This window comes from Pan troglodytes, chromosome 16 (genome assembly GCF_028858775.2).
Source record: "Pan troglodytes isolate AG18354 chromosome 16, NHGRI_mPanTro3-v2.0_pri, whole genome shotgun sequence".
NCBI classification, from domain to species: domain Eukaryota; kingdom Metazoa; phylum Chordata; class Mammalia; order Primates; family Hominidae; genus Pan; species Pan troglodytes.
In genome coordinates this window covers 16,153,781-16,168,444 of record NC_072414.2, presented here as the reverse complement: position 1 = coordinate 16,168,444, position 14,664 = coordinate 16,153,781, and the positions used below count along the sequence as shown (strand labels likewise).

Sequence of the window (14,664 nt, the reverse complement as noted above, 5' to 3'; positions counted from 1 at the left end):
CAAAACAATTTCTAAATGTCAGGAGCCTATATCAATTCATTCATAAGTTGCTCATTTCACATGTCCTTGGTGTTGCTTATGATTCTACTCATGGGTCATTGTCACCTTTATACCAGGATCTAGAGGACAAAGCAGCCACTCCAGAACATTGAAAGTTACTGTAGTCAAGGAAAAAAAGAATGTTGTGAGGCACGCTCTGAATTTTTGCCTCTAGAAGGAAACAGACACTTTAGTCTACTAACATTTCAATAAGCAAAAGGAAATCACATTCCATAACTGAATTAAACAGGGCAGTGAGCTATATCCTACCATGTGTGTGAAGAAGACAAAAAATATGTAAGCAATCCTAATGTTTATCACCTTAAATTTATCCATGCATGCTACTGTGGTCACTTTCACTGTAAAAGCAGTCATTGCAGAATCATCACTAGTATCTCAGTATATTAGTCAGGGCAATTAATATTAGTTTCTGAACCAAACTGCAAATATCTGTGACTTAACACAATTTTTTTTCTTCTCATTCATATAATAATTCAGTAGAGGATTAACTTTCTGAAATTCCTTAAACGTTTTCACAGAATCCTCTGCATTTAACATAAAGAGGAGTATGAGAAGCATTGCATGAAGTATCTTATAGCTCAGTCTAAAAGTGGGAAATATAACTTCTACCTACATTTCATTCACCAGTGAAATGGTCTCATCCTACCTGCAATTGAGGCTGAAAAATACAGCATTTTCTTGTGGTCCAAAGAAGGAAATAATGTTACCTCACCAATCTCTGTCAAGGTCAGTCCTTCTGATGCCAAAATACCTGCTTTAATCTTCCTCCCATTATAAAACACACCGACTTCTCTCAAAATGAAAAATGCAGAGTTCTTTCAAGGTCTGGCATCCAGCTCAAAATGTAGTATTTCTGGCCACTCATAATTCTCCCAGTGAAGTCCAGATAAGGTCCTCATTTCTCAGTAAAATCTAAACTTAAAAGAATAAATATGTGTCCTGTGTACAAATATGCAACGGTGAAGTGGGAACAAGGTGGCAGCAATAAATACATCTCTATCACCACAGTCATTTGTTCTTGACTATTTGCATATCATTTCAGGAAGACATGGTGAAACATCCTACACTGTGAGTGGCAGAACCCCATGTGCACTGCAATCTCATTTCCTACCCTCCGGAGGAGTATATAAACTTTTCCTACATAAATAATGGCCACATTTTTGTATCGATACATTGTAAGTTCTAAGATGTGCGTGTGTGTTTTTTTAAGAGGAATTAAAATAGAAAAGCATATACCTAAAAGATGTTCCTCGGTATATATCTGCACATATTCTCTACTCTTGTCATTTTAAATAAAAATACAGTGGTCCCTTGATATCCTCAAGAGATTGGGTCCAGGACCCCAGAGGATACCAAAATCAGCACATATTCAAGTAATCCTGTGGAACCAGAGTATACAAAAAGTCAGTCCTCCATATCTGCGGGTTTTTCATCCTGTGGCTACTGTATTTTGATCCACATTTCAATGCAGATGCTGATTTTTTTTAATTAAAAGAATCTCTATATAAGGGGATGCACACAGCTCAAGCTCATGTTGTTCAAGTGTCAACCGTACTTTTTTATTTCTGTTCAATATAATTTAAATAACATAATTCTGTGAACTGCATGTCATTAACTACATATACTAAGAGGTGGCATAACAATGTGTTTAAATTCCAAGAAATGGTGGCTAGCAAATTTAATTCTCATCTCTGCCACAGACAAGTTTAATTCTTGTCTCTCTGCCACAGACAAGTTCTGAAGTCTTGAGCAAATCATGAGTATCTATCTCTAGCTTACTCATCTTAAGAAGGAGCCAGTAAGTAGCAATTATCTTTCAGTGTTCTTATGAGGAGTAAATAACCTGTACACATCAATGCTCAGAACAGAGATTGCCATGTGGTATTATGTCCGGAGTTGGTTCCTGCCTGTGGGTTTGGTGGGTTCGTGGTCTCTCTGACTTCAAGAATGGAATCATTGACCTTTCCCGTGTTACAGATCTTAAAGATTGCGTGGACCCGACGAGTGAGCTGTAGCAAGGTTTATTGTGAAGAGCAAAAGGAGAAAGCTTCCACAGCATGGAAGGTGACACCAGCAGATTGCCGCTGCTGGCTGGAGTGGCCAGCTTTTATTCACGTATTGGCCCCTCCCGTGTTCCATTTTTGTCCTATCAGAGTGCCCTTTTTTTCAGTCCTCCCTGCAATTGGCTACTTTTAGGATCCTGCTGATTGGTGCGTTTTACAGAGTGCTGATTGGTGCATTTTACAGAGCGCTGATTGGTGCATTTCACAATCCTCTTGCTAGCTACAGAGCACTGATTGGTGCATTTTACAATCCTCTTGCTAGACAAAAAAGTTCTCCAAGTCCCCACTCCACCTAGGAAGTCCAGCTGGCTTCACCTCTCAGTATGTTCTGAATAAATTGGGCTATTAAATATGTGATATGAATTAATCAAGCAGAGAAAAAGTTACTAGTGACAGGGAAAAGGAGAAAATATATATTCAATATTATTTTGTAAACAATTTATAAATATGCTGCACCTATGAGTTTCTTCTCAGTACCTTAGAAACTATAACACCATGGAAAATTTTGGATAGTTTAGGGAAGTGCATTATTTGGTAATGTGAAAAATAAGATGGTCGTGATAAAGCAACTTGGGAAAAAAGAAATGGCATGAATCTTGAGAACACGTACTTTCTGAGAATTTTCATGTTTAGAAAAGAGCAAGCTAAAAATCTGGAAGCGTATTTGTTCACAGGCAATTTTCAATTGGTCTCATGCATTTCTGTGCATCTTGCAAATAGGCACTAGCTTCACATTTATTACAGGTTTTCCTTTTTAAAGATCTTTATATAGTGGATAGCCCTGGAAGATCAAGATATTGTTTATTTATGGATGAGAGAACAGATTTGTTTATTTTCAAGTAAAACGAAGATAGTGTTTCCTCCACAGAAAACATCAGACAGGTATGCTTACTGCTCATTTATTAAAGATTTAAGTTTCCTTTACTTGGAGTTCTTCATCTGTGACACAAACTGTGTGTAGCATCAACTTGAACTCCTTGTCATCATCTCCAGTAAACTTGAGGGAAAACAGGAACCAGAGCAAAGATGAAGCTCGTGCAACTCTGTGCTGTGCTGCAAATAATGGAAGTCTTTCTGTCTCTGACCAAACAGTTATGTGTCTTCTGCCAGCATCCATAAAACTGAAGCAGGCTAACTTGTAAGCTCAGATCCTTCACAGTTCTTGACAATAGTCCCTTAAAACTGTCTGCAGATGCACATCCCTTGGAAAAATTTTGCATCCTTTTAAGAATAATTAATATCCTAGTTAATGACAACTATATGACAGGATAGATCACTTTAAGCTTCTACCCAGATTACTATAACTTTTAGGTAAATAATGTATATGCCACTTTTTCTAAGGTTATCTAGCCATTTTCAATATAGAAAACAATATTGTGTAAGATAAGCTGAGCATATTTTTCACTTCGTTTTTGTTTTGCAAAACAATTTTATTGGTTTTGTTAATGCCCCAATCATCAGTACTGCTTGGTATAAGAGCCGAGTTTGAAGAATTATCATGTTGCAAATGTATTTTGTTCAGTTATTTCAAATTAGTAGACAGAATTGAGAGGTGGAAAATTTTAGAAAAATCTTGGTTAATCATACTTGGAATTTGGTTATGTAATATCTCTTTCTCTTTTGGGGAATACAAAGGTTCATAAACTAGTGATAATCTTCACTCTTGGAACCATTAGATGCTATCATGATGTTAGCACAGAAGATAAATTTATAATGTTGCAGTGAGGTAAGGAAATAAAACATGTAAGTCTTTGAAAACAACACTATGACAGCCCTTGCAGGCTAAAACTTAGACACCAAAGCATTTTTTGTTACTTTTGGAGAATAAAAGAAGTGTGCCCCTCAATGTCTTGTGGGAGAAAATATATAGTTTGATACACTTGTCAATATCTCTAACTCAAAAATGATGAGTATAAGGAGTGACCCTTATTGTAGTCTTATATTTCTCTCCAACAATTAAGACAGTTGGTGGGGATGTTTTTTCCATGAGTTCATCCCGGGCCCCAGGAGATTTTCATCTTGTATTCTCTTTATAATCCTACCTTAGTGTTTCATCCTCATGGCTAAGTTCAGCAATACTTCTGCATTCCAGACAGTAAAATGTGTAAGAAGAGATGTAAAAACAATCGGCTTTGTCTTTATGGAGATTAACTTAAATTTATGCTCATAATATAATTCATATTATATTTGATCAAAATTAATCACTGATAAGAGACTATAGAAGGTAATCTCCTGCTTGTGGTCATATGTACTTAGGATTCTATTACTAAACAAAATGAAAGAATGCATTATATGCACAATTAGTGGTCTCTAGTACAAAGAAATTACCAGGTCATTTCCAATTCTCAATATTAAAAAAAAGCTTATTTCTTACTGCACTATCAAATTGGAAAGGTCAGTACAGGGGCATTCAATAATAGTAAAAATATGAATAACAATCATATGTACAACAACAGAATCATTTAAAAAGATGTATATTTAAAATGTGATTATTGCATTTTATTTCCCCTGGCAGAAAATAATAAACTGGAGAAAAATCACATTTGATTGATGTCTGTTACATGGATTTTTAAAATTTGTATCAATGAATGCTTTTTAAAGGTAAATTAATTGAGGCCTACCGAAGGTAAATAAATCTTTAGTTATTTTCGTAAATATATTTTACAGTTTCATTCTTTTTCAACTTAAGTTAGATAATAGGTACTATATTCTCTCCTAATGTAAATGTTTATGAGCATTGAAACTCCATCTGGAGAAAATAGAAACATTTTTAATTTAAATGACATTTGAAGAAGGAAATGTATGAATGTATTCAAAACTGTAAGTGAAAATGGGAAGGTCCTATTAAAAAAAAAAGAAAGGACAAACACTTTCCAATGACCTTTCTATAATATTAGCAAATTTATTATGATCTGTTATGAAAGACTGTTTTGCCTTCCTTGTTTCTACTGTCTCAACTCCCTAAGTACTAATTCAATTGAAAAGTAACTTCAGATATGGGTCCATTTTAATGTCCCTCTACAAGATCTGCAGTGCCATTAATTACAATCATATAATCTTAGAGCCAAGGACCCTTAGAGATTATCTAATCCTATTCTATTAATGCATGATGAAACGGGCTTAGCAATCTGTCTAAGGTTACACAAATTCAAAAACACATAGAAAGTTTTCATAATCAAATTAAATTAAAAGTATAAAACAATTAATGTCACTAATTTCTGTATAAGAAAATATTAAATATCATTTTATATGAAGTGATTCTGATAATTTTAATGAGTTCATAACAATGCTTCTAAATATTTCAAAATTTTAGTTTATCATCCAAATATGATAATAATATAGTCTTCTACAGTGAAAATTACTAATTATAGGAAAGAGAAAATCATGGATAAATAGGGTTGTATCAAACTCTTAAAATGTACATGTGGAAATTTAAAAATATCCTCTTGCCAAGGGGATGTTGATGTCATTCCATAACAGGATTGACATGTGTAATTAAAACAAACAATAAAAATTAAGAATATATAAATAATATTTTAAATGCTTGAATTTGTTATTTATAATGAATATTGAAATTTATTTAGTGAGATAAAAGGTTAACAAATTCTTGAATATAATTATACTACTTTTATAATAAAATGCATCCAAGCTGAAATCTCACTTCTGTTGTCAACTGCTTTGATGGTTCTAGACTCATTTCCCTATTTTTGGTGAGTCATAAGATGGATGACGCACATGCTCAATAGCAGGTTATGTTCATGGCTAAGGTTTATCATAGCAAAAACTACAGAGCAAAACCAGTTCTATTCATATTTTTAATGAATAGTAAACTAATGATATCTTGTTATTCCTATGCTTTGTCTATCATACCTACACATAAATATAAGCACTGGTAAGTTCTGGTTCCAAACATAGCTTACATATGAATGCCATAATCATTCAATATGCATACATTAGCCTTGAATTTTGAAGATTAAAAATTGTTTGTAAAACTATCTAGAAAAACTTTATTATGATTACAGCCACTATTAGGTTTCAAAAGGGTTCACCAGAAATCTCTGAGGTATATAATGGGGAAAGAATATTTTGACTACCACTTTAACAGGTCTGTTATTTAATAATATTAGTTTCTTTTTAATTGATGTTTCATGGACATCCAGAATACTAGCTATAAAATCATATATGCTGCATAATGCAAGCAAAACAAAAGCACCTGTAAATATTACAGAAGACTATACATGTATGTATATCATTGCCATAAAATACCTATATACATATATGTATATACACACATAATTGTTTTCACAACCATGATGTTATTACTTACAAAAGCATGCAAATTTAGGGAGATGGCTAAATAAGTTATGGCTTTTTTGTAAATTGTAAGCCTATTCATTATAAAATATTATTGAGGATCAACTTTCATTTGTTCCCCAACAAATTATTGAGCATCTACTATGTATATTCTAGGCCCATTTCTAGGGACTGGGGAAAAAATAGTGAAAATAACATTCAGAATGTCTTGGCTTCACAGAGCTGTTGTTCCAGTGTTGGGAGAAAAACAGTAATTAATACCACAAAGTATCATGTGCTGTATGCCAGATGGTTTAAGTTCTATTCTAAAAAATGTGGCAAAGAAGGGGAATAGAGAGTTCTGGGCACAAGAGGTGCTGGATACTGAACAAGATGGTTGCTGAAAGCCTCACTGGGTGGTATCATCTGAAGACAATGAGTGGTTATGAGAGAATGAGCCAAGAGCATAATTGAGAGAACATATTTTCAGGGAGCAGAAATAGCAAATGAGGCCTTGGTGTATGAACGCACCCGTGAGGTTCCGCTAAGGATGCCAATGTGATAGAGCAGAGGACATGAGGTCACACTCCATGGGGAGATGGTCACATAAAGCTTCTTAGAAAATGGTAAGAACTTTTGTTTATTTAATTGGCAGCCATGAAGGGTTTTAAACAGAAAAGCAATCGCCTCTTTAAAGAATTAGCAGTAACAGTTTGACTGATCTGTGAAAATAGACCACAGCATAGCAAAAGAGAAAACAGGGAAATTAGTGAGGAAACTATCGTGTAAACTATTGCTGAAGCTGTTCTAAACTATAAACTATGTAAATTATAAATTGAAATTGTTCTATGCAAACAAGATATATTTGAACCCTGTATATTAGAGGCAAAAGTCCATGATATTGGCAATGTTTTGGCCTGAACTATGGGAGGAACAGAGTTGGAATTACTCACCTGGGTTTAAATTTGGGAGCAGCAAATTTGGGATTAGAGGATAGGAAAGATCAATAGTTTTATTTTTAACAGGCTTAATTTTAAATAGACAATCATATAATATATTTTAAATAAATTATTAATCATAAAATAATAGGCTATATTTTAATACTCACCTATCAATTATAAATAAACAAAATGATAAGAAAATACATAAAAACTGCAATAGTTTTTGTAATTAGACAGTGGAGTTACTTGTGATTTTAATGATGTAGGAATTATTCCATTTTTAAATAATAAATCTTTATTAATTTTATAATTATCAAAGATGCTATAAAAAGAAATAATTTTTTTATTGCTATGCTACTGATGTATTTCCATTGCATTGACTAACAAAATTAATACTAGAATTTTCAAAAGTATCCACAGTGGTTACTTTATTTGCACTGTTAATTCAGCTCTTTTTAAGTATGCCTTCTCGTTCCCTAATTGATATAATTCAGAGACTACACTCGGACACAATTTAATGAATAAGCAAATTAGGTCCAGTTATTCCAATATGAAATTCCTTTTAATTATGGGCTACTTTTGGAGATGTAGAATAATTTGAATGTCTAATCTGGTGACTCAGTATGACCTACTTCACATTGTTTTATGAGTGGGTGAAAAATATAAGTGTTAGGAAATGTGTACCAGAAATAATTTGTCATCTAATTACATTTCAGAACATTATACCTCCTCAAAGCCTTGTTTCGGCATATATCTCATTTTAAAAATCTATGTTGTATATATGTTTACTTCTTTAAAATTTTAAAAATGTTTGTGGCATTCACATAAAATACAGAAGAGACTAGCAATAAGTGACATACATATACTTCAGGACCTGAAAATTTATATGACTATATTTTTTTCTTTCCTTAAAAAGAATATATTCAATTTTAGTATATGTGCTGACTCCTCATCTTATAACGTTGAGAAACTTGGGTTCAATGAAAAAAATCAACAAATAATAAAAACAAATATTCTTGAGCATCAAATATGTGTATGATATTTTTCTAGATATTATTGGAAATGAAGGAGAGAAAATAAGAAATAATTTGTCCTCAAGACTTGAAATATAATTGTAGAAAAACATTATATGCTCAGGATAATTTAATTGAAAAGGTACAGTTGAAAATTTGTCAAAATTTTAGTAATTATATAACCTAAAAAATGAAGAAGCCTCTGTGAACAGTTAAGGACAGAGAAGAACAATGACATAAAGATGACCTTAAAGGATGGGTGATGTTTGTGGGGCTAAAATGAAAAAATGAGAACATTTTATGTGAAAATAATACACAAAAAGTATGGGAGGAGAGTCTCAAGTTATTTCAAAGGGGACTACGGGGGGAGCAAATAGCCTGCCTTCAGTGAAATGTTTATATTAGAGAACAAGGGAAATATTTGGTTGGAAAGTTAAATTGCTACGTATTGAAGTACAACTTTCATGCAGTCAAATCTGGCAGACTTTCCTACACATTTTTTATTAGCTTGACAATCCCAGTACTATTGTTTAGAATTTAAGTTTACTTTGAAAAATGTAAAACAGAAAGAGTAAGTTATGTCACTGATGTGTGCATAAAAGTAATAATATGCAGTGGAGTAATGTATGAATCAATTATAAATAGAAAAAAATAAATTCTGCTACATTATGAAAAAAAAGAATATATTCAAATACATCATGAGAAAAATGTATAGCTTTATAGTTAGGATAAACCTTTAATTCAAGTGCTGTTACTTGAATTAAGGATGCACAAGCCCCAGACTCTACTCCACAAACCCTACCCGCTCTTCTCACCACATAAATACCTAGGGAGAGGGATCTGTCTGAAGGAACCTTTCCCACAACAGCCTTTATTCAAAATGACACACATGCCACTTTCCTGATGCCTACTCTTGTACTCCAACTGCAGTGTGATTCATTACACACAGTTTGCTTGTATGTTATATGACAGTGATTACATCAAGGATTTGGGTACTAGCTAACTGAATTGATATATTTGAAAGTACTTTATAAAACAGAAAGTGCTGAACAACCATTAAGTATACAGAATGATTTGGCAACAATCATATGTAGTACCATATTTTCTGAAATATCTATTTCTTAAAAAACAAGTTTCATTAAGTGTATTATTTGCTGAATAATCTCTCAAAGGTCATGTTTTCATATAGCTACTATTATTGCATTTCAAAATCAAACATTATTTTCTTTGCCATTTCAGAGAAGCCCTTGGTAATCCAGCCCGCAAGTGCAATTGATGCGCATGGCTCTAAAGAGAAATGGGCAAACAAAAAGAAGATTAACTATACATTCAATAATCATTTATTTATTTTCTTAGAGATATCTACAGTAGCTCTCTGTTATCCTTATTTTAATAAATGCTGACGTACAGAATGAGTGAGATTTTTGGTAATAATATTTTTTTTTTGAGGCAGAGTCTTGCTCTGCCAACCAGGTTGAAGTGCAGTGGTGCAATCTCCACTCCCTGCAACCTCCACCTCCTGGGTTTAAGCGATTCTCCTGCCTCAGCCTCCTGAGTAGCTGACAGGTGCGCACCACCACGCCCTGGCTAATTTTTTGCATTTTTAGTAGAGATGGAGTTTCACCATGTTGGCCAGGCTGGTCTCACTCCTGACCTCAAGTGATCTGCCTGCCTCGGCCTCCCAGAGTGCTGGGATTACAGGCATGAGCCACCGCGCCCACCCGGGTTATAAATTTGTTATTCCTCTTGTGGTTGTTTGGGATGTGTATTTGTGTGTGTGCACATATACATATTATTGAATTTACCACGTTACTCCAAAGGCTTTTCTTTAACTATTTTGCTTGATGTTTATTTGTGTGTGTGCACATATACATATTATTGAATTTACCACGTTACTCCAAAGGCTTTTCTTTAACTATTTTGCTTGATGTATATTCAACAATGATAGTCTCAAACAAACAGAAAACAGAAACACATCTGATTTTTCACCAATACTGTTTATAGAATGAATCTGTATAGAGTCTGAGGCTATTCTGATGATAAATTGATTATAGGACTAGAAAAAACTATTTTGCCATTTTACAAACTCTCATTATGCACCTCATATAATAGTGCCAAGTTAATAAATTTGCTTCTATGTTTATAGTCTGCAACAGAAAAAACTTACGAGGTACTATTTTCCAGATGAAAGTGAAAGTGATGACAGATTTTATTTCTTCACTTAAATTAAGATATACCTTTATAATGTGAGCATAATCGATTTTATTGCAGGGAAGGCCCTTAATTCAGTAAAAAAGACAGGATTGCTTCTTGAATATTAAAACATTTTCATCTTTTCAGTTTTGCTTTTCTTGATTATCTATTTTTCTTTTTACTGAGTAATGTATATCATTTTTTAATTAAATATAATTTAAATAATATTTTACAATAATCTAAAATGCTTCTGAATACTTCATCAATAACTTTTGGATGTTCAATAACATTAAGAACGATTACATTTTTCAAATATTATTTTTGCATTATTTATATGTTTGCATTTTTACAAGTGTTCTAATCGCATATTGCAAGGCCAAATCAGAATTTTTAAAGACTTTATTTTATTAACATTTAATTATAGCAATAATTAAGAAATAAAATAAAATGACATAAAATTTTAAATCATATGAATAAATTAAACCTATATATTTAAATTACTTTACAATTTCAGCATTTTTCATAAATATACATAAATTTCATTTCGTGTCTGTTGTTATAATTATTACAATATTAAAATTATGTAATGGAAAAATAAATTAAGCATCAATTAAGACAGCATACATCTGTTGGCAAAAGAAAGAGAAGGTATATTTGATTTCCTTGATTTTTTCCTCTCAAAATTGAGAAATAGTTTAATTTTATAAATCTATATCCATTTAAATTACTTAAGTCACCATTTTAGCCTAATTTTTTCATTTTCTAGATAGATTACTCTTCTTTTTTTTTTAAAAAAAAGGTATCATTTATTCTGGTTACGAGTAAAAGACAATTTTAGATGTGCAGATATTTAGATATATAATCACAATTAGTATTTTTACTTCATGAAATCTTTAGGCGCAAACTTTGCTGTTCTAAACTAAAATTTGGATTCCAATTCAAAAGCTAAAGACTATCACAGTGTGATTATCCCAAATGAACTCTTTTACCTAACACTTACTGAAATTTCAAGATAAGTAGTATTGAGATTCTACAAGTCAGTAAGAGGTCTTCTCTCTGTGAACTTTTAGGTTTTAAGGGCACAAGGAATTTAATGGCTACTGGGCTAAAGAATGTAATAACCACTATTGTGCATATGATTTTAGTCATATAGGCAAAAAGCCTAGGAGTTACATTGTTTGGTCAGATGGCATAAGTACAATTAATTGCAATATAAATTGTCAGATTGTTTCAAAAAGCTCTACAATAAATTATTCTTCACCAGAAATATATGAGAGAACACTAGAAACAATAAGTCCTATAGTTATCTTTAAATGCTACCTATTTGATGGTTTTTCTGGTGACATTCCTGTGTTATTTTAATTTGTATTTTCTTTACCACCCATGAATCTTAACAGATTTTTTCTATGAAAGTTCAGCACTTTGATTCATTCTTCTGTGGACTGACTGCCTGTGCCTATCCACTTCCCTGGCGCTCTTGCTTGGTGTGTGCATGTGGCTTAGTTTTAGCAAATAGAATATTTGCTGTCCCTGAGCCTCAGTCTTAAATCCTTATACAAGCACTTTTTCTTGTTATCTTACCTGTTTGTCTGACTTGGGTGATGATTCTTAGAGTAATTTTGGTTGCCAAATGTTAAAGTTAGTAGAACTACTATAAGCCTCTGAGTGGCTAAATGGTAGTTATTTCTGTGGCCTGAATACTCTTATGAGATATTCAGAGAGATTGAGAGGGAAGAATTATTTTTGAAGACATGGAATTTTTATTTTCTATTCCTTAGAACAGTTTAGTTTACCCTAAATAGTAACTACCTATTATTTTCCTCTGTTAATTTTTCTTGAGGCTCCTAACTTTATCAGGTGAATTTTAAGATATCTGTGAGGCTGGGCACGGTGGCTCACACCTGTAATCCCAGCACTTTGAGAGGCTGAGGCAGGCGGATCACGAGGCCAGGAGTTCAAGACCAGCCTGGCCAACATGGTGAAACCTCGTCTCTACTAAAAAGAAAAAAATTAGCTAGGTATGGTGGCGCTCGCCTGCAGTTCCAACTACTCGGGAGGTTGAGGCAGGAGAATTGTCTGAACCCGGGAGGCGGAGGTTGCAGTGAGCCGAGATCGTGCCACTGCATACCAGCCTGGGTGACAGGCAAGACTATATCTCAAAATAAACACATACATACATACATACATACAAACACATATATGTAATATATAAATATTACCTTTTTGTCATCTATTTAACAAAATAGTTGCTCAAATATATACTTTCATCTGACAACTATTTAACATTACTTTTCTAATATTTTTACCTTATTGCTGCTGACTTGATACATTTTTATTCATTCCACTACATCCTTGTTATTTTGGAAGATCTATCCTTTATTTCTTTATTAAGGGGTATCTTCAATTTTTTGACCTCACAATTAGATGCATAATTTTCAAGTACTATTTGAAATAAAGATACCTTCTATTGTCTTAGCAAATTAGTCAATTTCTCTACTTACCCCTCCTCAATAAGTTGACAAATTCAAAAAACATAAATTTCCCCATTTCTTTTTCACCACTCCCCTCCAAGAAACCTTGGAACCAGTTTGTTCCAAGGTTTGTTCCCACCAAAGTCTAGATTATACAAAAGTATTTTAGAATGTTAATGATATATTGTTAGTAAAATTCTTCTATTGAATAGTTTATGATAATTTGTCAACATGAAATGTTAGGCAGACATTGAATACCAATTAGAGCTATTCATATTCTCTTAACGGGATTTCCATTGAGTTATTGATGAAAGATAAAGTGATATAAAGAAAATGTGTATACACCAAGTGCAAAATATTTTATACCCTTTATGTGGCCATGAATATTAAATCATAGTTATGGGAGGAAATTGCCAAATACATATATTAGGCTGTTAAAAACTGTTTTTCTGAGCTCTGGAAACTGATGGATAGGCATAGCAGAAGACAGTAGAAGCAAGCCAAGAAATCAAGGAAAAGATACTGCTATATAACAAGAAATAAAATAAAAGTACGTAATGTAATTCCCTTAGAAAATGAAGTCGGGTGACTGAGAAGATGTGGAGAACCTTTATACCAATTTCCTTTTTCTAATCAGATTTGATTATAAAACATCGACATAAAATCAATATATGTGTATTATATTCATTTCAATTTTAATTTCAAGACCTAATTTTGCTGTCTTAAAGATCATGGATAACTCCATCTTATCTCAGTGTTCAATCTATAATTCATTAAAACAGTTTTCAAAAGAATTTTCAAAATACTTTATTATGATTACAACCATACTTAATCTTAAATTAGGACATACTATGTGATAAATACTATGGTGAAGTACTTCTCAATAATCCATATTCTTAAACACAACAAGTTCTAGGATCAAACTGCTTAAATTTATATATTTGCTCACTCATTTGCCACATAAATATTTTACAGATGAAGAAACTAAAACACTTTTTTTTTCTCCGAAACTGTTTCAGGGCTAACTAACTTACTCATGAGCTTGGTAAAAATAAAAATTATTAGATGCCTTGTGGATCCGTTGCATATATTTCAAATTTAAGTTTTTGAAGCACTTTTTGAAAAGACTTCTTTATGTGACATTTGTTCATTAAAAACACAGTGATTCTTTTTTTGAAATACGATCCAATTGTAAAATATCCTGTGTCTAGAAATGAATTTATTTTCCTAACAAAAATGTATTAAATTAATTAATTAAATTCTCAGAACCATTATTTAAACCAAGTGTGTTGATCCTACAACCAGTGAAAATAATCCCTACAATGCTAAAAATGTGTGTGCTATTATCCATCTATTTCCTAGTTCATTAAAGCCAAGTTATCATAATCTGGACTTTTTACCAAAGATTTTCAGGGATGTCAAAGGTTTTTACTCCTAAATTTAATATGCTGAAATATTGCTTTATGTTCTATTTATTTTTATTCATTTAAAATAACATTTTTCTCTATGTTGCGATTGCAAAAATTAACTTATTTACATATATACATGATGTCATGATATACTCTAGGCACAATTTTGGATATTTCCTTTTCCCAATCTGTTTAACTTACACAGGTAATCAATATATGTA

General features: G+C 32.5%; 1 long non-coding RNA gene across 2 annotated transcripts in view; it reads right to left on the bottom strand.

The window, feature by feature from the left end:
- Positions 1-14,664, bottom strand: part of LOC129137117 (uncharacterized) — a 78,697-nt gene that overhangs the window by 13,029 nt on the left and 51,004 nt on the right. Inside the window, exon 3 of one of the 2 annotated variants that reach the window (XR_008539286.2) lies at positions 3,009-3,344. The exons of the other annotated variant lie outside the window; for it this stretch is intronic. This is a non-coding gene — a long non-coding RNA (uncharacterized LOC129137117). Of the gene's footprint in view, positions 1-3,008; positions 3,345-14,664 lie in introns of those variants that run through there. 2 annotated transcript variants of the gene reach the window in all.